Genomic DNA, 23,856 nt, shown 5'->3' on the forward strand with positions numbered 1-23,856 from the left:
AACTTAACTGAAGCTCTCCTGCCTCTTTGCCTTGTTTTGAAGAAATTTGGATTTGGAATTAACAGCACAACCATCTCTTCTTAAAAATTTATATAATTTTATATCCCATATATTTTGTTATTAAATATGTGTTTAGTAGAGAAGGAGTAGGCAGCATTTGGTCTTTTTAACATTCAGTTTTACGTGGTTTATATCCTGATTTTAAAAATTGGAAAACTTGTAATCTTATATAATCTATATAACTAAAAAGATTGATTTATTTTTATAATCTGATTGGGACTAGATTACACAAAACCAGAATTGATTACTGGAAGCAAAAGCTCTCTGTTTATCATAGGCGAACAGCTCTTTCCACCAGGAAGGATAAACATGATTTTCTACCTGAGCTTCCTAGCTGTTTCCTGTCATGTGGTATGATGTCGAGTACCATGGTTACATGAACATTGGGTTACAAGCACCCGGGCAGCAGAACCTCTGTTACATGTATCTTTGTATTGCCCACAGTACTTGGTGGTGTCTTGCACACAAAAGACCTCCACTAAGTACTGGTTGAATGACTCAAGGCTGTCTCTCTGCAGAGGTGAGTACCTGAGTTCAGTGACGCTGGCTGCATTTCAGCTGCTGGGACTGCAGTAGCTGGGCTGGGGCTATGGGTTCCTGTGGCTTTTTAATTCTCTGGATCACCCATCATTTATACAGTCTCCCTTTCAGAACCCCCCTGCACTTCTCCCCTACTTCCTTGAATACTCATTACCTCTCTGCTTTCCCCCAGTCTGTCTCTCCCAACAATGATTTAGGGCTATTTTTGCAGTCTGCTAATTCTCTGAGGATGAGGTGCCTCTTCTGGGAGGCACTCCCTTACTCAATGGCACTGCAAATAGGTTTTTATTGACTGATCTCCAGGCTCTCCAAGTCATTTTGCCCTCAAACTGATTGTGAGGCACCATCTGTTTGTTTTGATGGATTAATGAATTGAGAGCTCATAAATGTAGCTGACTTCTAAATTAGGTCCAAATCACAGTAAGGACAGGATAATGGTCTCCTTTGCCAGAGATGGAAGGACACTTATTTTTATAGCTCTGGGAGGAAAATAGATTATGCAAATGGACACTTCACCCAAACTGGTGGCCCTGAGTTACTCTCCCTATTCTGATGCTTTTGCTCAGGGACAGGAAACTGCCTCCCCTGTTTCAGGGAAAACTGGAAAAGAAAGATTATCTGCCTGACCCAAGAGCTCTCAGTGAGTCAGCAGTCAAGTGCTAGCCATCAAAGTCCTTCTTGCTACTTTGCTTTGTGAGGGTCAGAAGAGTTTTTCAAGGATGGTGAGTATTAAAATAACTAAAAAAAGTAAGCTAATAACCTGGGCCTGTTGCCAAGTGTGATATGGCTGATCAGAGGGAAATTATGGGCAGTGAGACAGCTAAGCGTTAAGTGTACTTAACAGATTGTGATTTCTCTAGAAGTTGGGTGGGCTGTTGCTTAAGGGCAGTTCACCAATAGTTTTAAAAGACCTGCTTCCGGCTAATTTGCTCTTACAGTTAGTTGGGATCTGGAATCCTTGTGATCCATGGGCTATAGTGAGTAAGTTGTCCCTGGCCTCCCCCTTACCTGCAAGAGTCTAACACCAGAAGCAAGTGGCACCGCATGCAGCTACCCAAATGGCCTGCTGTACAACCAGCACATGCTCAGTGCCGACCATTCTCTAGGCACACTGCTACGCACTTGACATACTCAAGTGTCTCTATCGGTAGAACAGTTCTATCGAGTAAATATTATTATCCCCATTTTACACATGAGGAAACTGAGGTTTAGCATGGTTAAGTAACTTCCTTGGGTTTCCATAAGAGGCAGAGGCGGGATATGAACCCAGTCCTGTTTAGCTCATGCTCTTTCTGGAACGCTCCATTGCCTCTCTGTGCTTTCTTTTCCCTGTCTGTGCCTGTTCTCTCTCTCTTACCTTCTGTTTCCCTTGTCAGAATCCTTATCAATTACAACTTTTGTTTTGAAACATATATATATATTCACAAACACACGCACTTTCATATCTATCTATTTATATTTATAGATAGATATTATAGATATTTATAGATATAAATAGATAAATAAAATGAGGAAAGATATACCCCTCAAATGTCAATGGTGATTTTATCTGAATAGGAGAATAATTTGTGATTTTCATTTTTTTCTTTGTGTTTTTCTGTATTTATCAAACTAAATTTATATTATTGTGATCAGAAAATTTTTTTAATCTTTCACATCCTATCAAGTTTATATGCCACCACCTTTGTGGATAAAATCTTCCCTGATCTCCAAACTGATGCTACCTCTTCCTCTTTTGAAACACACTTCCTTTCTCCAGCACTTTGTATTTTCTTGGGTCATATCCAGCATTTTGCTTTGTATTCTGTGTAACCTCAGTTTCCCAGGGCCCACAGACTCAGAGGGGAAGAGTCAGGGAGGCACAGCTAACAATAAAAAGGGTAACAGAATAGTTGTTACTCCAGTCTACCCCCATCATGAAAGCTAGCATCTTCCTGCTGTATCCACCATATCCCAGACTTATGTCTCCTCCCATTCCTGTCATCTTGGCTTGTCTCCTCCACATTGCTGTTCCCATGACTTGAGTCAACCATCATGCTCACTCTGGTGTCCCCTCTCCTATTACTTGGTACTAAGCTAGGCCCCATTATTCCCTCAGGCCCCACACAGTCCAGGCTATGCCTCCACTCTTCTTCACTTTGCTGAAGTGGGAGAAGGATTATCTCCTCCTACCCAGGTTTTACTTTTTAAAAATTTTCCCTTCCCCTTACTTTCTTAATCTCTGATAAAATCTATTGTGTGACAACTCTTATGTTTTGAGTTTTTCTCTTTGTTGTAGCATCCCCTCCCCTGCTCCCTTGCCTAGAGGAAGTTGAATTAAGCTGGGTTAGGAGTCAGAGTAATCTGGTCCAGTCCATCCCTCTCCTCAGTCAAGGTCCCCAGATAGAAGGGTGCACAACTGCTCTCTCTCTCTTGTCTGGGAGATCAAGGTGTGATCTCATTCTATAGCTTAATCAAGTGTCTCTCTCCTTGGCAGTCTGTTAGCCTTCATCTCACTAGTCGTTATCTTTCCAGGGAGGCCTGGAAACTGGAAGCTTATGGCGTGCTCTGACATGCTCAATGCTTGAGTAGACAGGCAGAACCAAGCCTCTTTGGGCTATCAGTCCACTATGTCCTCTTCTAAGCCTCTCCAGTAGCTTCTAAGACCCCTAGAGAGGAGCTGAGCACCATTCAGCTTTGCACACGCTGAAGCAACTAGCACAGCTAGTTGCATAGGATGGCAAGAACTCCATAAACTTTTGCAGAATAAATTACTAAAATCTGTTGAATTTTGTGCTCTGCTTTTCTTCCTCAACATTATTGCACAATCAATCAAATAAATGTAATGAGTCCCACTTTGTTCTGTACTAAGTATATCACACTGATTCTGATTCCATGACTTATCTGAGTTTTAAAACATTGAGATATAATTTGCATACCATAAAATTCACTCTTTTAAAGTGTACAATTCAGTGGTTTTTAATATATTCACAACATTGTACAACCATCACTACTCTCTAATTTCAGAACAACATTTTCATCATGTCAAATATGGGTGACACCCATTAACTAGCACTCCCTATTGCCCCCGTGCTCTTGCCAGCAACCACTAATCTATTTTCTTTCTCTATGGATTTGCCTATTCAGGACATTTTGTAAAAATGGAATCATATAATATATGGACTTTTGTATCCAGTTTCTTTCACTTAGCACAATGTTTTCAAGACTCATCCATGTTGCAGCCTGTATAGGTGTTTTGTTCCTTTAAATGGCTTAATAATATTTTACTGTGTGGACATACCTCATTTTGTTTATTTATCAATTGATGGACATTTGAATTGTTTCTACTTTTTTGCTATTATGAATAAAGTTATTGGGAACACTCATGTACATGTTTTTTCTAGGGATGTATGATTTCAATTTTCTTGGGTATATACCTAGGTGGATCATATGGTAACTCTATGCTTAACTTTTTCAGGAACTGCCAAATTGTTTTCTAAAGTAGCTATACCATTTTACATTCCCAGCAGCAATGTATGAGGGTTCCAATTTTTCCGCATCTTTACCAGTACATTATTGTTCATCTTTTTGATTATAGCTATCCCAGTGGGTGTGAAGTGGTACCTCATTGTGGGTTTTTCTTTTTTTTTTGTGAGGAACATCAGCCCTGAGCTAACATCTGCCAATCCTCCTCTTTTTTTGCTGAGGAAGACTGGCCCTGAGCTAACATCCGTGCCCATCTTCCTCTACTTTATATGGGGCGCCGCCACAGCATGGCTTGCCAAGCGGTGCGTCGGTGCGCGTCCAGGATCTGAACCGGCGAACCCCAGGCTGCTGCAGTGGAGCATGCGCACTTAACTGCTTGCGCCGGGCTGGTCCCTCATTGTGGTTTTGATTTGCGTTTATTTCCCTCATGGTAATAATGTTGAGTATCTTTTCATGTACTCATCAATCATTTAATATTTCTTTGGAAAAATGTCTACCCAGTTTATTGCGTGTTTTTATCATGATAAGCTGTTGAAGATTGTCACATGCTTTTTCCGCATCTACTAAGATGATCATGTGGTTTTCATCCTTTATTCTAGTAATATGGTGTATTACACTGGCTGATTTTTGGACGTTGAACCAACCTTGCATTCCTGGAAAAAAACCCCAATTGATCATGGTGTATAATCCTTTCTGTATGTTGTGGATTTGGTTTGCTAGTATTTTGTTGAATTTTTTTGTGTATATTTGACCATATCCACAAGGGATTTTTTTTTTTTGCTGAGGAAGATTTTCCCTGAGCTAACATCTTTGCCAGTCGCCCTCTATTTTGTATGTGGGTTGCCCCCACAGGATGACCGCTGACAGTTGGTGTAGGTCTGTGCCCAGGAATTGAACCCGGGCCACCAAAGTGGAGTGTGCCAAACTTAACCACTAGGCCATGGTGCCAGCCCTGATCCGCAGTTTTCTTGTAATGTCTTTGTTGGGTTTTGGTATTAGAGTAATAATGGCCTCATAGAATGAGTTGGGAAGTGTTCCTTCCTCTTCTGTTTTTTGGTAGATTTTGAGAAGATTGGTGGTGATTCTTCTTTAAATGTTTGGTAGACTTCACCAGTGAATTCACTGAGTTTTTTTTTGTGGGAAGTTTTTTGATTACTAATTTAATCTCTTTATTTATTATAAATCTATCCAGATTTTCTGTTTCCTTCTAAGACAGTTTTGGAAGTTTGTGTCTTTCTAGAAATTTGTCCATTTTGTCTAAATTATCTAATTTGTTGGCATACAATTGTTCATAGTATTCCTTTATAATCCTTTTGTTTCCTTCTTATTATTCTTTTTATAATCTCTCTTTTATTCCTGATTTTAGTAATTTGAGCCTTCTCCCTTTTTTTCATAGTTAGTCTAGCTAAAGCTCTGTCAATTTTGTTGATCTTTTCAAAAAGCAACTTTTTAAAAAAAATTTTCTTTATTGTATTTTTGTCCTCTCATTTATTTCTTCTCTAATATTTATTTTGTCTTCTGCTTGCTTTGGCTTTAGTTTGCTTTACTTTTTCTAGGTTCTTAAGGTGGAAGCTTAATTCATTGATTTGAGATCTTTTGTCTTTTTTAACATAGGCATTCACAGCTATACATTTCCTTCTGAGCATTGCTTTCACTGCATCCTATAAGTTTTATGTGTTTTGTTTTTGTTTTCATTCATCTCAAAGTATTTTATAGTTTCCTGTGTGATTTCTTCTTTGACCCATTGATTATTTAAGAGTGTGTTGTTTAATTTCCACATAATTGTGAATTCTCCAAATTTCCTTCTGTTATTGATTTAATTTAATTCCATTGTGGTCAGACAACATACTTTGTATGATTCCAGTTCTTTTAAATTTGTTGAGACTTGTTTTATGGCCTAACATATGGTCTCTCCTGGAGAATACTCAGTGTGCATTTGAGAAGAATGTGTGTTCTGCTGTCATTGAGTGGAGTGTTCTACTTATCTGAGTTTTTAGATATTCACTTTTCACCTGGTAAAACACTATTCACTCTTTGAATCCCAGGTCCAAAGGGTTTCATCTACCAAGGCTTTCTTAGTCCATCTCACCCCCTAAAATGTACAATTTCCTTGTTTGAACTTCTGTCACCTATAACTGTGATATGTGGGTATGCCAACACCCATAACTGTGTTATAGCCTTCATTACAAGTGAATCTTTCTAAACTCTGATGTTATGGGTTTCTTTTGTGAAGGGATCATCTCCATATCCAGGAAACCTTACTTCTAGTAGTAACTTTAAAACATGCCATTGAAAGGATGAAAGAATTTGGTGGTTATTGAACACCTCTTAAACGTTGAGCCCTAGGCTATATACTGTAGAGACTAGAGCAGGAGAAGAAAGGCAGTGCACTCTGCCTCTGGGGAACCTGTAGCTTAGTTCACAAGACAATATATCTGCACGAGAAACATTTAACCCAGGATCTGACCAAGTGCCAAGATGAGGGCTCTAGGAATTTGGGCTTGTCCACATTGTCCGTCTCTCCATGCATGGGAAAGAGACTCGTAGAGTTGTGAGGTTGGAACAACCCTCAGGACTCCTGATTTCCAGCCATCAGTCCATGTAGAATCCTCTGGCAGCTTGTCATCCAGCCTTCCTTTGGACGCTGTCACCCACAGGGAGAAGCCCCAGCACTCCCTACTCAGGACTTGATGTTGGTTGTTTGCCAACTTCAGGCAGTGGGGGAAAATCAAATTGCTTTTTAGCTGCCATATACTCTTCAACCTGCCCCATAAAAGAAACCATAAGCCTGAAAGAATGTGAAAGTCAACAAGGAAAGGAAAGCGCTCTAGTCACAAGCTTTAATCTCAGTGGGATGGGTAAAAGGATACATACATTACATTTTCATGTCAGGTATGGAAAGTCAGATCAAGTTCATCCTGAGAGGGTCACTTCTAGGGGAAACAAAATGAATTATTTTCTGAGACCTATTATTGTCTTAGAGCCCACCTGTATGTGAATGTTCTGGAAAGGTCTGAGGGTATGAGATTTGGAGAGGTAAATTCATCCAACATATCAGTTAGACATTTTATTCTATCTAATTCAGGAAAAAGACAGATGATTTCTGGGGCTAATCAGGGTATTCCTGGAGGTTTCTTATTGGGAATACAGTGTGATGAAGGTTTTCAAGCCAGAATGTAGACTCTCTTCTCTAGTAATCTCTGAAAATAGAATTGTATTAGAAAATAAAATTATATTATGAAGTGCAATACCTGCAATTTTGATGGTGCACATTAAATAAAACAGGAGGATAATACAAGAGCTGGATCACAGTTGTATATAATAGTGGACTAAATGAGTGGTATCTTTATCACAATCATGATGGTCACATTTATTGACAGCCAGTCAGAACACTACTGGCCAGAACACTCCTAGGAGAGGGGAACATCAAGCCATCTGATATTGGAGAATTAGAGAAGGGACAGAGAAGGTTTCTTGGTGGATAACAGATTTGAGCAGGGTGGAAGAATGGGTGAGCTTTGGATGGAGAAAAAGGGAGAAGAGATGAGAGTTAGCCAGAGGACCACAGAGTGGGATGTATAAGATCTACTATTTTTTTTTCTTTTTTTTCCCCAAAGCCCCAGTAGATAGTTGTACGTCATAGTTGCACATCCTTCTAGTTGCTGTATGTGGGACGCGGCCTCAGCATGGCCGGAGAAGCGGTGCGTCGGTGTGCGCCCAGGATCCGAACCCGGGCCGCCAGTAGTGGAGCTCGCGCACTTAACTGCCAAGCCACAGGGCCGGCCCAAAGATACACTATTTGATCAATGCAAAGTACCCAGAAGGCTGCAAACCTGGGCTTTGGGAGAGTCAAGGCACAGGAAATTGCTGTCCATGTGTCCGCATAGGTGTGTCAGGACTCTTACAGCTTTCAAACAAGAAGATTAGCTCACTACGTGCAAATAAATCATCCACATGACTCTTTGTCCTCTAGGCAATAGCCCCTATTAAGTTCATGACTAAGGTAATCCATCGATGACTTATCATGCATTCTCTTCCCAAGGAGGTCAGGGGAGAAAATGGGAGTGGTGGGCCAGGAATGATGGGCAGTTCTGGGTGGGCCAGAGTGAGTCACCTTCCCTAATGCTAATATCAGATCAGGCCAAGGGCTTTTGCCTCTGCTGCTCATTCTCTTCACTTTTTCTCAAAATCCTGGCTCTGTCAGCTCTCTCATCCTTTGATTTTTATGATAGTGCACCGGAGTTGGAACAGCTCTAACTTTATAGATGGGGGCCATGAAGCCCAGAAGGGAGAAGAGACTTGCCCATATTCCTACAGCATGCCAATTTCAGAGTTGGGCTTAGGAGAAGGGCCTCTTGACTACCAGCCCCTTGTACTCTGTCCTCTACCATGTGGCTTTCCTCTTTGAGTGTTTTCCCCATTGTGCCAACTGAGAGGCACAGGGGACACCAAATGGGACATGGTGGGGTTGTTGCTTAACTGTAAAGTGCCCCAGGGAACATATGGAGAAGCAGGAGGAGGTTGGGAGCAGATGCTCATCTTCCATGACCCTATTCTCAAGAGAAAATCCAGTTTCAGATCACATTTTCTAAAACTTAAACTTACAAACTCTGTGAATCTTTCCTAGATATCTAATATTTTATTAACAAATACTGGGACCTCTATTCAAATTTTTGCTTTTAGTAACTCTTTTTAAATAGCATTTTAAAAGTTTGTTGACTTACAAGGTCCGTGTTTCTCTCCCCTGATGAATGTGATAAAGTCTCATCTTTCTTGCCTGGATGTCCTAAGGCCTCTCCTCCTCCCACGACCACAAGGCAATTGTGGAGGGGGCCTTCGGTTGTATGATGTATCAAAGGAAATATGTAATTAACATGTGCAAAGAATTGGAGGTGCTGGTCTCTGACCTTTGGCTGATGAGCACTCCCGTCCTTCCTTCTGCAATGCAGTCCCTCCAAGTGACAAAATCTTGCTTTTCGTTTTTGTCTGTAACCCCTTCCCCTAATACTTTGGCATAGTCAACAGGATGTGGAGCAACACAGACTGCAAGAAGAGGAGAGGTGTAATGCAGGATGAAAGTGCCCACCTAGTGAGATCCCTTGATGTCTTACTTTTGTGTCCTTCTTCCTTGCCTTCCATTCCTGGTGATGCTGTATCTAAGTTCTGTCCTGGGCTGGTTTTCTTTTCAGAAAGGCTCTGTTGCTTCAGGCAAGAATCATAAACTAAACCTGTTGGTCTTCCTGTTTGCTGTCTGTCTGGCCTCTGTTGAACCTCCCCTCTCAGACCTCTCAAAATCAGGTGTACTCTGTTTCCCTTGGGCTAGTTCGGTGTTCTATGGATGCTCCTGTCTGGGTTAGCAAGGGAACTCCAACCTCCCCAGAGTCAGTTAATTTTAAGCATTTTGGTCCCTCTTCTGTATAATTTGGGATTAGTGTACCAGAGATGACCCAAAACTTCTGAGATTGATCCTGGGACCATAATTTCCTGAAATTGTTAAGGCAAAAAAATAAATAAAATAAAATAGGGAACTCTCATCATGGCCAGATTGAGTCAGAGATCTGTGAGAAAACGAGGCTTAAAAAGTAAAAGGCTAGGGGCCGGCCCGGTGGCGCAAGCGGTTAAGTGCGCGCGCTCCGCTGCGGCGGCCCGGGGTTCGCCGCTTCGGATCCCGGGCGCGCACCAACGCACTGCTTGGTAAGCCATGCTGTGGCGGCGTCCCATATAAAGTGGAGGAAGATGGGCACCGATGTTAGCTCAGGGCCGTCTTCCTCAGCAAAAAAAAGAGGAGGATTGGCGGATGTTAGCTCAGGGCTGATCTCCTCACAAAAAAAAAAAAAAGTAAAAGGCTAAATCTTTAATTGCCACCCAGAAGAAGTTGAAAAACCTCATTAAGGATATGGGTAAAATTCTTTTCTGGAAAGTCTTTTATGTACCCATAAAAAGCCCCTGATAGCAAAAGATCAAGCCCTCCTACCTTTAGAGGAAGTGTGTCAGTTGTCACTTACTGCCTCCTTATTCGAGACCCACCCTTCTTTGCTTTTCTTGTGATATTAGAACATTTCTTCCTTGCCAGCAGGCTCATTGTTAAGCTTTATCAGTAGGGGGTGCTGGAGGGCAAATTTCACCCGCATGAGCAGGTGGTTTCCTGCCCTCTAGCTTCTGCCTACTAGTACGCCAGTTGTAGGGGAGTCCTGCTTGCCAGCCAAGGCCCATTGTTTCCTGCCTGCCAGCAGCAGCTGCTGACTGTGTACCAGCTCTGGCCCAGGCAACCCAGTGAACTCTGCCATCCAGTGGCTGCAATCATACCCTCTTCAGTGAGGTCTGTCCCAGACTTAGGGAGGGGCTCCCTCACCTGCCAAGTTAGTTCCTTCTTTAAGTACTCTCCTTCTGCCTTAGCGTATTTAGAGCTCTCTTTTATTCCCTCATAATAGTTAGTTTCCTTTAAATAGTAAGTAATTCTTTATGTTAAACTTTCCCTGTTCAAATTACTGTGGTTACTGTATCCTGACTATCCTTTCGTGGGCCATGATACTGAAAATACAATTACTAGTAAACAAAATAATACCCTATTAGGTCTAGGTTTTGATAAATTCAAACTCAGTTGAACATGTGAAAATATATGTGTCCTAATATTATTAGAAATTCACAAAATGAGTCAGAACCAGTTTATTCAGCCAGAAGTCATATCTATAAATTTTGTACTTAGAATTGATATTAAATTAGTGTGTGGTTTAATGGTAGTGAAATGAAACTCTTACAAAACTTTCGAGATGAGAATAAGAGAATCTGGAATAAGAGAGCAGATTCTTCCTTTTCCTCTAGTAGCATTAGCACTAAGAACAGTCTAATGGCAGAAAGCCTTCATCTTTTAAGACATTAGGACCATTAACTGTTAGAAATCCAATGCCATCAAATTGTAAAAAACTGCACTGGTCCATTTATCAGATTAAGGATCTCCATCCCCACACACAAAATGCACAGCTATGAGTGACTCTAGACCAGTACTGTCCAATGGAAATAGATGGTGTGCCACAAATGTAGTTTAAAATTTTCTCATAGTCATATTAAAAAAGTAAAGAGAAACAGATGAAATTAATTTTAATAATATATCGGGGGCCAGCCCAGTGGTGTAGTGGTTAAGTTTGTGCGCTCTGCTTTGGTGGCCCAGGGTTTGCAGGTTCGAATCCTGGGCACAGACATACACACCACTCATCAAGCCACACTGTGGTGGCATCCCACATACGAAACAGAGGAAGATTGGCACAGATGTTAGCTCAGCAACAATCTTTCTCAAGCAAAAAGAGGAAGGTTGGCAACAGATGCTAACTCAGGGCCAATCTTCCTCACACACAAAAAAAAATCGGGGCCCCAATATAGAAAGGCTGCCTGGACACTAGCAGGTTGCTATCCTGTCCCATCTATTTATAGCCCCCACCAAGATGGGCAACCTGTGGTCCCCAGCTCCTTCCTTCCTCTCCCTGCCCCATCAAAGCTGGCATCCTAGGGCACAATTGGATGAAGGAGCATGATATAATAAAAAATACCAGGCATGCACCTGGGTTTTCCAATTTGTTGTTTTTTCCTTGTGTGCACTGCCGTTTTTCTGCCATTGGTAATGCAGGGAAGCACTCTATAAGAGATGATCCGAGCATTAGGAGCTGTCCACTGGGTCTAAGTTGTTACGCTTATATTCTGGGTAGCCTGAGGCGACCTCTACTGGAGGGCAGATGCTACCACTGTCAGAAGGACTCCAAAATGCATTCCTCCCCAGGAAAAGATAGACTCATTTCTAAACTCAGACTAATGTTCTCATTTTACAAGAAAATTTTTCCAACATGTATCAATTACAAACCACGCGTTCTTTCCAACCTCCAAAGCTCTGGTGAGATAGAAGCAAAACTATGGCACTAAGCAAAACTAAATAAAATCTTGCAACAAGCAGGCTTTACATGGCCTGAAGCCGTTCCAAGGATCAAGAACTCTGATCTACAATCCTATAATCCTGCAATCCACCAGATCTTGGGCCTCAGGCCATATCAACATAGTTATATAGCTGGTATTTCAGTATTGTCACTCCAATCCTGAGAGCTTTTTGACTTCTCTGTCACTTTCTTATTGTCAAGTACTCAACTTACGTCCTGTGTTCCTTTGCAGCCCAGGCCTCCCTAGACTTCATACAGTATATATGGTCTGGTAGCATATAGGGTCTATGAAAAGGAATTTCAAGAAAGAACCCAGTTGGAAAGAGCCCTATGACGTTCTCTTGACCATCCCCGTGACTCTCTGGGGCTCTAAACCATTCTCGAGGACACAAGGGTGACAAGCCACAACTACATCAAAACCGATAGCAAACAAGGTAAATCTGGATAGAATTCATAGAGACACCAAAGCCCGGTGGCAGTTTTAACCTAGAAAGAAAAGGGGGTTACTGTGTGTCATTCAAGATGGACTGAGTGAAGACCACAAAGAAGTTTTGTAGGACGATGTGGAGATGCCAGATAAATAACCTCAGATCTGGTATGTGAAATGGGAGACTGCTGGGCTAATACTATAGGATTCTTAAGTCCTCACCTTGCTTACCACTGCAGTTTACTGCTACGTATCAGAGAGGTCCTTCTTCCCAGCCCCTTTCCATCATAGCTTTTTCCTTCAAATGTCTTTTGTAGTAGTGACCCATGACCACCCAATAGTTGATGTACAACAGACTTTAGCATTGTCTCTAAGGTTCTCTGATTGCTGCATATTCCACCTTTGGGACACAATGAGCTAGACGCTATAAAAATTTCCCCCACATAAGGTCTACCTAAGACATGGATCCTCCCTGACATAACATGTGTGTTGGTCAGCTGCTTTGGAATATAGAGAACTCCTCACCTTTAGGAACATTTGGTTTTATGTCCTTTTTCTAGCCCTAATCCTTGGAACTGGGGTTTTTGAACTTGAGAGGCCAATTGTAATACCTGTGGGGATTCTAGAACAAGGCCTAAGGCAACTTGGGATGCCATTGGGGCTCCATAAATGGAGGAGTTTTTTCTTGCCTCTGTAAAGGAAGAATAAAATAGCTCATGAACTTTATGGCTCAAGGTAGATAGAGAAAGATACCCATAAAATTAAAGAAGTAACCCATGTTTTTCACTCCATAAGAAAGGAATAATCCTTCAGTTGGTTTAGGTAGATCCTGGACAATTATTAAAAGCTATTAATTACAAATTATTAGTTACAAATAATTACAAATTAATAACCTGATTGCAAGATGAACTCTTTAAGTATTTGTTCTGCTACTTAGGGTTTGCTTGTCGTGTTACATTAAACAAGCCTCCCTCCCAATTCTTAACTTTTTGAAAGGCCAAACAAATGAGCCTCTGAGGAGCAGAGAAACAAAGCCAAAACTATGTGAAGTTATTTTTGGCCTGAAAGGGCATATTCACAGCCTACTAAATGTACACTGTAGATGGTACATCTATCAAAGAGAGGATACAAAGAGGAAAGCAGCTCCCCTCATCCCCAGGACTCCGTATCATTTATTCTGAAAGATAAACTCTGAATTAGCAGAAATCCTTAACTTAAGGTGAGGACTTAAGAATCCTGTGCACAGGGGCCGGCCCTGTGGCTTAGCAGTTGAGTGCGCGCGCTCCGCTACTGGCATCCCGGGTTCGGATCCCGTGCGCACACCGATGCACTGCTTGTCCAGCCATACTGAGGCCGCGTCCCACATAGAGCAACTAGAAGGATGTGCAACTATAACATACAACTATCTACTGGGGTTTTGGGGAGAAAAAGGGAAAAAAAAGATGAGGATTGGCAATAGATGTTAGCTCAGGGCTGGTCTTCCTCAGCAAAAAGAGGAGGATTGGCATGGGTGTTAGCTCAGGGCTGATCCTCCTCACAAAAAAAAAGAATCCTATGGACAGCAACTGTGACCCACCTTATATACCTTCAATGTTTTACTAGACATAAACTATGACCTCTTTTAAAATGAACATTATCAGAACCCCCTTTTAAATAGCCTTCTGAAGTTTGCTAATATGGGTTCATTGATCATAGGCCTAAATGTAAAATCTACAATTATAAAATTTCTAGAAAAAAATAGGAGAAAATCTTTGTGACTTTAGGGTAAGCAAAGATTTCTCAGATAAGACACAAAAAGCACAATTCATAAGAGACAAAAATTAATTGTTTGGACCAAAATTAAGGACTTCTGCTCTTCAGAAGATACTGTTAAGACAATGAAAACACAAGTCACAGACTAGGAGAAAATATCTGCAAATCATATACCTGATAAAGGACTTGTATCCAAGATATATAAAGAGCCCTCTATACTCAATAGTAAGAAAAGAAACAGCCCAACTTTTTTTGTGTGTGTGTGAGGAAGATCAGCCCTGAGCTAACATCCATGCCAGTCCTCCTCTTTTTGGTGAGGAAGACTGGCCCAGAGCTAACATCCATGCCGATCTTCCTCCACTTCATGTGGGACGCCGCCACAGCATGGCCTGACAAGCGGTGCGTCAGTGCGTGCCCAGGATCCGAACCCGGGACACCAGCAGCGGAGTGTGTGCACTTAACTGCTACGCCGGACCCCAGCCCAACTTTTTTTTTTTTATGATTTTATTTATTTATTTATTTTCCCCCCAAAGCCCCAGTAGACAGTTGTACGTCATAGCTGCACATCCTTCTAGTTGCTGTATGTGGGACGCGGCCTCAGCATGGCCCGAGAAGCGGTGCGTAGGTGCATGCCCGGGATCCGAACCTGGGTCGCCAGCAGCGGAGTGCGCGCACTTAACCGCTAAGCCACGGGCCTGGCCCCCAGCCCAACGTTTTAAAAAATAGGCAAAATATTTGAAACAAGACACTTCACCCAAGAAGATATATGGATAGCAAGTAAGCATGTGAAAATATGTTCAATATCATTAGTTCTTAAGGAAATGCACGTTAAAACCACAATGAAATACTACTTCACACTTACTTGAAAGGCTAAAAGTAAAGAATGACCATACCAAGTACAAGTAGGAGGATATGGAGCAACTGGAACTCTCATATCTTGCTGGTGGGAATGCAAAATGGTACAGTCACTTGAAAAACTGTTTGCCTGGTTTCTTACACAGTTAAATGTATGCTTACCACACAACCTAGCCATACCCAGTATTTACCCAAATGAAATGAAAACCTACATTCACACAAAAACCTGCACATGAATGTTTATAGCAGCTTTATTTGTAATCACAAAAAACTGGAAACAACCCAAATGTCCCTCAACTGTGGAGTGGATAAACAAACTTCTGGTACATCCATAAATGTTGTTGGAGGGCCTGTAGTTTGATGCAATCACTTTGAAAAACTCTTTGGCAGTATTTACCAAAGTCAGACATACACCCCAGCAATTGAACTCCTAGAGACATACCCAATAGAAATGCATAATATTTGCCAAAAGGCTTAAGCTAGAGTGTTAATAGCAGTACTACTTGTAATAACCCTGTAATAAAGAGTCTGACTGCATTTTTGATGTTTGACTACTGATAGCCTTCAAGCCCCATCACCCCCCTTTTCCTTCTTGCCCCACACCTGGACATGCTGCCAGGAAAACCCAGTGCTCCCTTCCTTGGCGTGGGTGGGAAGTTCAAACCACACCAACTCCAGCCTGTGGGGGAGGGTGTCTTCATCGTGGAATCTCCTCCACCCAACCTCTGCAAAAACTAGAGCCACTGGCCCCTGCTGGGCAAGCCAAGCAGCCAGGCTTGAGGGAGGCTCTGCTCTCCCCAGAAAGCCTCAGTATATGAGCGATAAATCCTTCGAACCCTCTTGGTGAGTGTATCGTATTATGTCTCCAGCTTCGAACCAATTTTGGATGGGTGGAGGCATGGCTACCACCCTCCACAGAACAACTACAAGCAACCCCCAAACTGGAAACTATTCACAGGCCAAGTCAACAGATAAATAGACAAATTATTGCATATTCACCCGATGGAACCTATAGGGCAATGAAAATGAGTGAACTACAACTGCGTGTAATCTCACAAACATAATGTTGAACAAAAGAAACCAAGCACAAAAGAATATATTCTATATGACTGCATTTAAATAAAGTTTAAAAACAGGGGACGCTAACCTATGATAGTAAAAGTCAGGATAGTCACCCGTATTCTTAGAGTAGTAGGTTACTGGAAAGGAGCACAAGGGGGACACTTTTCTGTAAGTCAAGCTCAATTTGGGGGTTGGGGGGGCGGGGAAGCAGAGGAAAGGTCCCAGCTCTCAGTGAAGAGTTCTGGCTCTGCCCCTGACGGGGCTGATGGATAAAGAGTGTGAACCAGCCCCACCCAGTGGACAAATGTGGAAATGCATGTCAATGCTTAAAAGGGCAATGACTGGCCGCTCCCGGTAGCCTGTTTGGGGGGGAGGGTGCAGATACTGGGCTCAGAAATGGGATAGAGTATCTAAGAAGGGTCTGAAGTAAGCCTTTATGTCCTCCTACAGAAAGCTGGGCTCAGCCAGGCTGAGGGGGACAAATGACTTCTCTGACAGGAGAGGTAGGAAGCCGAGGGAAAAGTGGACCCTACCCCAGCTGAGGGCTCCGCTATCTCCAGGATTTGTCCTCACCAGGCAGTCTAGGCTGGGTTTGGATATCACCTATACTCAGGCACTAGACGCTAATCCAGTAAGGTAGGGATGAATCTCCATTCTACAGGTGAGGGGACTGAGGCCCAGGTAATTTGGCCTAGAAATGGCAGAATTAAAGTTTGAACTCAGGTCTGTCTGGCACCAAACCTGACTCTTAACCATGATTCTCTATGTAATGTCTTAACCTTTTTTGTGCCATGGCTCCACCTGGCACTCTGGTGAAGTCTGTGAGCCCCTCGCAGAATGATACTTTGAAATGCATAAAATAAAATACATAAGATTACTGATACTATTGAAATTGCCAAGAAATGCCAATCCTATTTAAAATACAGATACCAAGATGTTTTTTCAATGTGGCATGGTATATGCTGTATATGTGTTTCTTTATTTATGTCTTAAATACAAGATCTAGCAGTGGGTCTGAAAACAACCAGAATTTCCAGGAAGTGATGAGTGTATATTTTGAGATGTCTGCTACAACAGTGATGTGAAATGAAACTGTCAGTGATTTTACTGGTGACGGTGTCATGGATCATTTCCATTTGAAGGAAATGCTGAATTTCCATCAGAGGTCAGTGAAAATAAGGATGTAATCTTGTTTCCATCTAAGTTCGCAGACCTGCATACTAGCATGGGTCCATTGGGGATCTATGGACCGCAGGTTAAGACCTCTCGAGTCTGTTGCCTCCAACTTATCTCCCCTTCCCTCTGACTATTCCCGGGGCCTCATTGGAAACCAGCCTGTGAGCTGATAACTCACAAAGAGCTCTGGGTGTTTATTAAACAAGGAAAGATCACAGGGCCGAAGAGATACTTCCTGAAGGCCCCTGATGCCTCAGACAGGCTGTTGGGCCCAGAGATAGACAGCTTTCCCTTCAAGAAGCCCCTAGCCTGGTAGAGGCAATGTCTCCAGGTAGTTTATGATTAACCTCCAAATGAATTATACAGGCAAGAAGTGAGTGCTCTCGGAACAGAAGAAGAGCAGTCCTATTGGTCAGACAGTCCAGGAAGGTATTCTGTAAGAGGCAACACTATGGCTGAGACTAGGGTTGGGCAGCTTCAGAGGGGGGCAGTACAATGTAGTAGTTAGGCACACAGGCCCTTTTGGCAGATGGCCTGGTGGTTCAAAACCTGTCTCCATCATTACCTGTCTATGGGAGGGTCTACCTGATCTATCCATACCTCAGTTTCCTCATCTGTAAAATGGGGTGACCCTAACACTCTTGGGTTGGTGTGAAGATTAAATGCTGTTAACCATGATGATGGTACTGATTATCATTGGACAGATGGACAGACAGAAGAAGGAAGCCTTTCTAGGGGTTAGAGACAGCTCAACCTATACAGAGGCTGGATCATTTTCTTGTGAAAGGAACAGAGGAGGGAGGGCCACTGGCTCAATGGTTTAAGGTGGAACACAGAAAGCATATTTTATTTTCATAATTATGTTTTTGTTTTATTTTACATTGAGGGATAACATCAAACCCTTGATTTCACCAATAACACTCCATAAGACAGGGCTAAAGTGAGTACATACTTAAGTTTTAAAAAGTGATGAGTTGATTTAGAGAGAATATTCATACAATTATTACATAATGCAGGTGGTATGGGGATGTGGCAACAAAAATGTGCAAGTGGTGGCAATGCCTGCTTTGAGTCACTGGATTAGGAGGTAGGAACCATCTTCACTTTATGGAATTTTAGAGACTCCTGGTTCAGTCCAGCAATCCCTGCAGCCCTGAATGGGACACAGAGGCTGTCGGCAAATACACAGTATTTAGGAGAAGCCCAGAAATACTGTCCACACCCTTTCATTTCTGGATACATTCAAGGGCAGTATTTCAAACCATAGGTCACCACCCGGAAGCGGGTTGTAAAATCAGTTAATGGGTCATGTCCAGCATTTAAAAAATATGAAGCAGAATAGAATAGAAAATATCAAAGCACATTGTGGGAAGTTAGGGTAATTATTTCATGAAACTTATGTGATGGACTGCCAGGTAAAAGGCATTTCCTACTGTTGGTGACAGGCAAAAGCGTCTGCTCAGGTGGAAACAGATGTGGCTTCTAGGCCAAGTTCTGCTCCTGCCTTGCTGTCTAGCAAGGTGGTCCCCCTACCCTCTGAGCCATGGAGGTAGATTAATTTTGCTGGGTGGCTAACTGAGATGGTAAAAGTGCTGTGTTTGTGCTTGGGGTTCTGATTTAGCCAAAGTGTTCTTGAGCCTATCTACGTGCCCAGAGCCCTCTACCTCTGAGGGACTGAGTTCTGTTGGAGGGAGGGCTGGGATCAGGCCAAATATGCCTGGGGCTGTTCACAGTCACCTTCCTGATTCATCCAAATGTTCCTTTTTCTAGATTTTCAGCCCACACCCAGGGCTTCTGCTTCCAAACATTCCATCACATTTCCAGTTATAGCATTTTTTTAATCTCTCATGGTTTCCTCATTTTGTGGCCTTACTTCCCACTGTGATATGTAATATCTGGGTGAGCATATGCTTGTCCTGAAGTAGCCTCTGTGTTGTTCTGCCGCACCTCTCCTGGGACTCAGTGTCCTGTTGAACCAGAGGAGGCAGAGTAGTCCTCTGCAGATCTCAGAGCTTCTGCCCCCGAGATTTGGTTCAGCAGCTTCCTCCCATTGACTCTCCCCAGAGGTGGCTGGGTGGTGACTGGAGGGGATAATCCTTGGGTAGAGTATGTGGATGACTGTCTTAGCAGACCCTGAGACAAAGATTTGAGTGTAAATTTTAGTTTTAGCTATATGAAATTGCCATTTTTATAAGTCAAAGAAGGTCAACTATTGGCAATGTCATGTGGTTCAAGTAGTAGTTTGTTTGGGAGATGAAGAAGCCACAGGCAGTAGAGTGGGGAAGTAAGGCAGAGGAGGGAATTCTGCCAGTAAAGGGTGTGTTATCAAACTAGTCACCCCTGTCGGTAGCTGGAGCTTAATCCCATTGGAGGAACATAGGGAGACAGTCTAGAACACACACTTCAGAGCTATGCCACCTGAGGGGCAAGGGAGGTGGCGTATTTATACACCAACTCACACTAGTCATTGGCTGAGGGCTCTTGAGGAGGCAGAGAGCATTGTTTCCCTGGAACTTCTGGCATGCTGCACTGGTGGGCAGGGGCAAAACAGGCTTTGTTAGCCAGAGCAAGTCCTCCGACAAACCAGTGTGGGTATTGACAGTTGGAAGTCGGCCAGTGTATACTGAGTAGGGGGAGGGCAAGGGTATAACAGGACCGCCAACAGCGCCTGCTGCTGAAGCTATGCCGATGGATTCTGAAAGTGCCGTTAACATGTACTTGGCCATAAACAAGTATACGAGAAAATGTGATTCTATTTTTCTAGAACAGCTTATTTTCTATTTTGAGACCCCAATCCACAGGATATTGGAAAATACATCTCAGTCACTGTGAGAGTCACCCCTCTCCCAGAATTGCATCAGTTCCAGGAAATTTGGTCAGTGCCAAGGCCCAGGCAAGTATTGTGCCACCTCGTTCTTGGTAGCATCTGTCCATGTGGGCCTCCACTTAGACGTCATTTCCTGCCTGCCTTGGTCACCAGCCCCACACCTCCACACTCGGTAAGCACCTTCAGGCCCAGCAGTTCATTGATACCTCATTTGGTTGCTTCTGTGCCAGGCTGGGGCATGGGATGGGGCTTCCTGTGGCCCGACTCACCTTGGACTCACCATGTGCCATGTCCCTCTGCCCCTAGATCCCACAGACCACAGGGCTCTGGCCGGGAGGCTGAGCACAGGGTCTCTCTAACGTCCAGCCTGACCTGCTTCCCTCAGGCCTCTCATCTCCCCAGCCTGGGAATAATGTTTTAGTTTGATATAGGATAGAAAGAGAACCTTAATTTCCTTGAACTCCTGTACTCAAAGGACAAGGGAAAATTTGAAGACCATTCCTGAGGTCTGGCTGTTTGAGTGGAGGGAAGGTCAATATGGGGAAACATCAATTAACATTTTAGAAATGGCCCACCCCTCCCTGACCAACGCACCGCCCCTTCCACAGATGCTGTGTCTACTACTTTTTGCCCTTGGTATTCATTATAGCTTGTGTAACAGAGGAGGGAAAGTTGCCATTTTAAACAAGGCAGGAGTTCTTAATTTGGGGGTCCATGATATAATTCAGGGAACCCTGAATTTGGATAGGAAGAAGATTTACATTTTAATTTTCATTAACCTCTAACAAAATTAACATCTCCTTCAATTATGAGTGTAGGCAGCAAAACATAGTAGTATTAGCAAGACCTTGTCACAAGTATCCTGAAATATCATTTATACTCATTACTGTCATGGTAGTTATAAGACCCATCATTAATCTTTTTAAATGTATTAATAAGGACATGCATATGTTCTATATTGTAAATATGTTTTTAAAATATTTTAATAATTATTTCAGAATAATTTTTTAAGTTTTTATTTTAAAATAAAATTATTTTAAGATAAATATAGACATGTGTTTACAAGAAATAATACAGAGAGATCCTGTATACCTTTCACCTAGTTTCCCCCAATGATAACATCTTGCAAAACTATAAGTACAGTATCACAACCGGAAATTGACATTGATGTAATCCATGGACCTTATTCACATTTCACTAGTTTTATATGCACTCATTTGTGTGCATGTGTGTGTATTTAGTTCTATGCAATTTTATCACGTGTAGATTTTTGTGACCACCAAAACAGTTCCATCACCACAATGACCCCTTCTGCTATTCTTTTATAGCCAGACACTTGCCTCCCTCTCCTTTCCCTCAGCCCTGGCATCCGCTAATCTGTTCTCCATCTCTATAATTTTGTCATTTCAAGAATTTTATATAATGGAATCTATACCCTTTTGAGGTTTACATGCTTTCAAAAGTATATAACCTTTTGAGATTGGCTTGTTTTCATTCTGTATAATTCCCTTGAGATCTATCCAAATCGTGTAGATAATAGTTTATTCCTTTTTATTCTTGAGTAGTGTTCCATGGTAGGCATGTACCCAGTTTGTTTAACCATTTGCCCACTGAAGGACATTTGGATTGATTCCAGTCTGAGCTATAATTGGTTTTTAACATATTTTATGTTTTTAAAAACACTCTAAGAGGGAGTCCAAAGCTTTGCCAGACTGCCCAAGGGATCCATTGGTGCAAAAATGTAGTTCTAAGGGGGAGGAATATGTATCTCCACATTATTCCCTTCCATCCATAGGGACTGGGTAGGAATGGGGACAGGGAAGGGAGGCATTTCAGAACCTCTTCCAGGTCTTCTGTGCTGTTGGGTGAGACCTGAGGCAGATGGTCTCTGTCATCTTAGCAACCTCACTGAGCTGATCTTCACTTTACTGAGGGGAGTCCATCTGTGGAGAGGGGATTCAGAGTGTGAGGAGGGGCCTGGGAAGAATGAGAGGGGCCCAGGCCCACAGCAACTTGAGAGTCAACCGTTGCCCCAAACCTAAGGAAATCTGCTTGCTCACAAATGAGTTGTGTGAGTGATTTTTAGGAAACAGAGTAACAGGGCTGAGTCCCACACCTGGATCTGCGGGGTCAGTGAACAGCTATGGGAAGTGAGCAATGAGTGGGTTGGAGAGTTCAAGGCAGCAAAGACTCAGAGCTGGAGGTGACAACGTAATCTGTGAATTTTAGTGGGACAATTTCCTGCTAGAGGCAAGCCCGTTTTATTCTGTTTCGAAGGACAATGTGATCTCAGCTGACACTGAGCTACATTTAACCTCACCTGTTGAGCATTTTCTTATTTTAGTTGGAGGAGTCAGGGCTCACATTATGATCACTGCTCAGTCTCCTATCCCTCAAGAACAGCCCCCTAACTGGGAAGTTTCAGGTGGAGTTTGTGCTGTCTCCTGCTTGTGATGCGCAGCTCTATGTGGCACTGGGTGGCCTTAAGAGGAGTCCGGTGGCCAACTGCCAAGGAATGCAAGTAGCTACAAAGCCATTTAAGGGAAGATGCTAGAGCAAGTTCAGCGATGTGCAAGTGTCTGCAGGAGGAGACTATAAGTTGTCCAAGGTAAGCCAATCACCATTGTACAACTGCTAAAAAATGAATGGGTCTGGGCGTTGAGCTCAGCGGCTGCTCACCTCACAAGAAGAGCAACAAACAGACAGTACGTGCTTCATGATGGATGAACAGCACCACCTGGGAAGTATCAAACCAGAATCTGATCAAACCTCCAACTTCCAATTTATAGGAAATACAAAGGGCAGAGAAGTGTGTTAAGGAACACCACGAGGATGCAACCAGCACAATCCAGACTGTGGGAAACTTTACATACTGGATGAACAACCAGTTTCTTCAATAAATAAGTTGCAAAGAAAAGCAAAAAGGTGGAGGGGAGAGGGAACTTATAGATTTAAAAAAACTTAAAATATGTATCAACCACTCACAGTACGTGGACCTTATTTAGATCCTGATTCAAACAAAAAATCTGTAAAGGGAAAAATTTATGAGACCAGTGACTGGATATTTGATAGTATTAAGGAATTAGTGTTAAGTTTTTTAGATGTAACCATGGTCAAAGTCCTTATCTTTTAAAGGCACATACTCAAATATTTACAGATTACATGATATGATGTCTGGTATTTGCTTCAAAATAGTACAAGAAAGGGTAAGTGGGGAGGAGTGTAGGTGAAAAAGATTGGCCACTAGTTGTTAATTGTTGAAGTTGGATGATGGATGCATGAGAGTTCATTATACTATTCTCGCACTTTTTGGGGGTATATGTTTGAAAATTGCCACAATAAACAACTTTATAAAACTATAAAACTTATGTGGTGAGGAGGAGAAAACATCTGGATTTGGAAGGGAGGTGCAGTCAGCCAACTGGGTGGGGATCGAGGGTGGGAGGGGAGGAGTCAGGCCGCCTGGGTGGGGGACAGGCACTTGGGGAGGGCCTCCTGGATGGACAGATGGGGTGAAAAGGTGAAGATGTGGTTGGGCAAGTCCTCCAGGTCTCAACTGTTGATTAGCAGTCAGCTTCTTCAGTTTCCAGAGACCTTGAAAGTGTATAAAAGAAAATAATTCCAGAGGAATGAAATTGGCTACAGAAAGTTGGCAGCTCAGCCTGTCCATGCCTCCTACCCACTTCCTGTGAGCTGTGAGCACCGGTTTCCAAGCCCTACATGATGTTGTTGGAAGCCCTACACTTCTTTGCCTGGAACCCAAGTGTATG

The 23,856-nt window shown here is 42.6% G+C and overlaps 1 protein-coding gene across 1 annotated transcript in view; it reads left to right on the forward strand.

Moving 5' to 3' along the window:
* Positions 1-270: 270 nt before the first annotated feature.
* The window catches only part of ACKR2 (atypical chemokine receptor 2), a 39,491-nt gene continuing 15,905 nt past the window's right edge, over positions 271-23,856 (forward strand). The window contains exon 1 of the mRNA XM_058555925.1: positions 271-580. The gene's annotated coding sequence lies outside the window, so the exon portion shown is untranslated. The remainder of the gene's footprint in view (positions 581-23,856) is intronic.

This window comes from Diceros bicornis, chromosome 2 (genome assembly GCF_020826845.1).
Source record: "Diceros bicornis minor isolate mBicDic1 chromosome 2, mDicBic1.mat.cur, whole genome shotgun sequence".
Taxonomy (NCBI): Eukaryota; Metazoa; Chordata; class Mammalia; order Perissodactyla; family Rhinocerotidae; genus Diceros; species Diceros bicornis.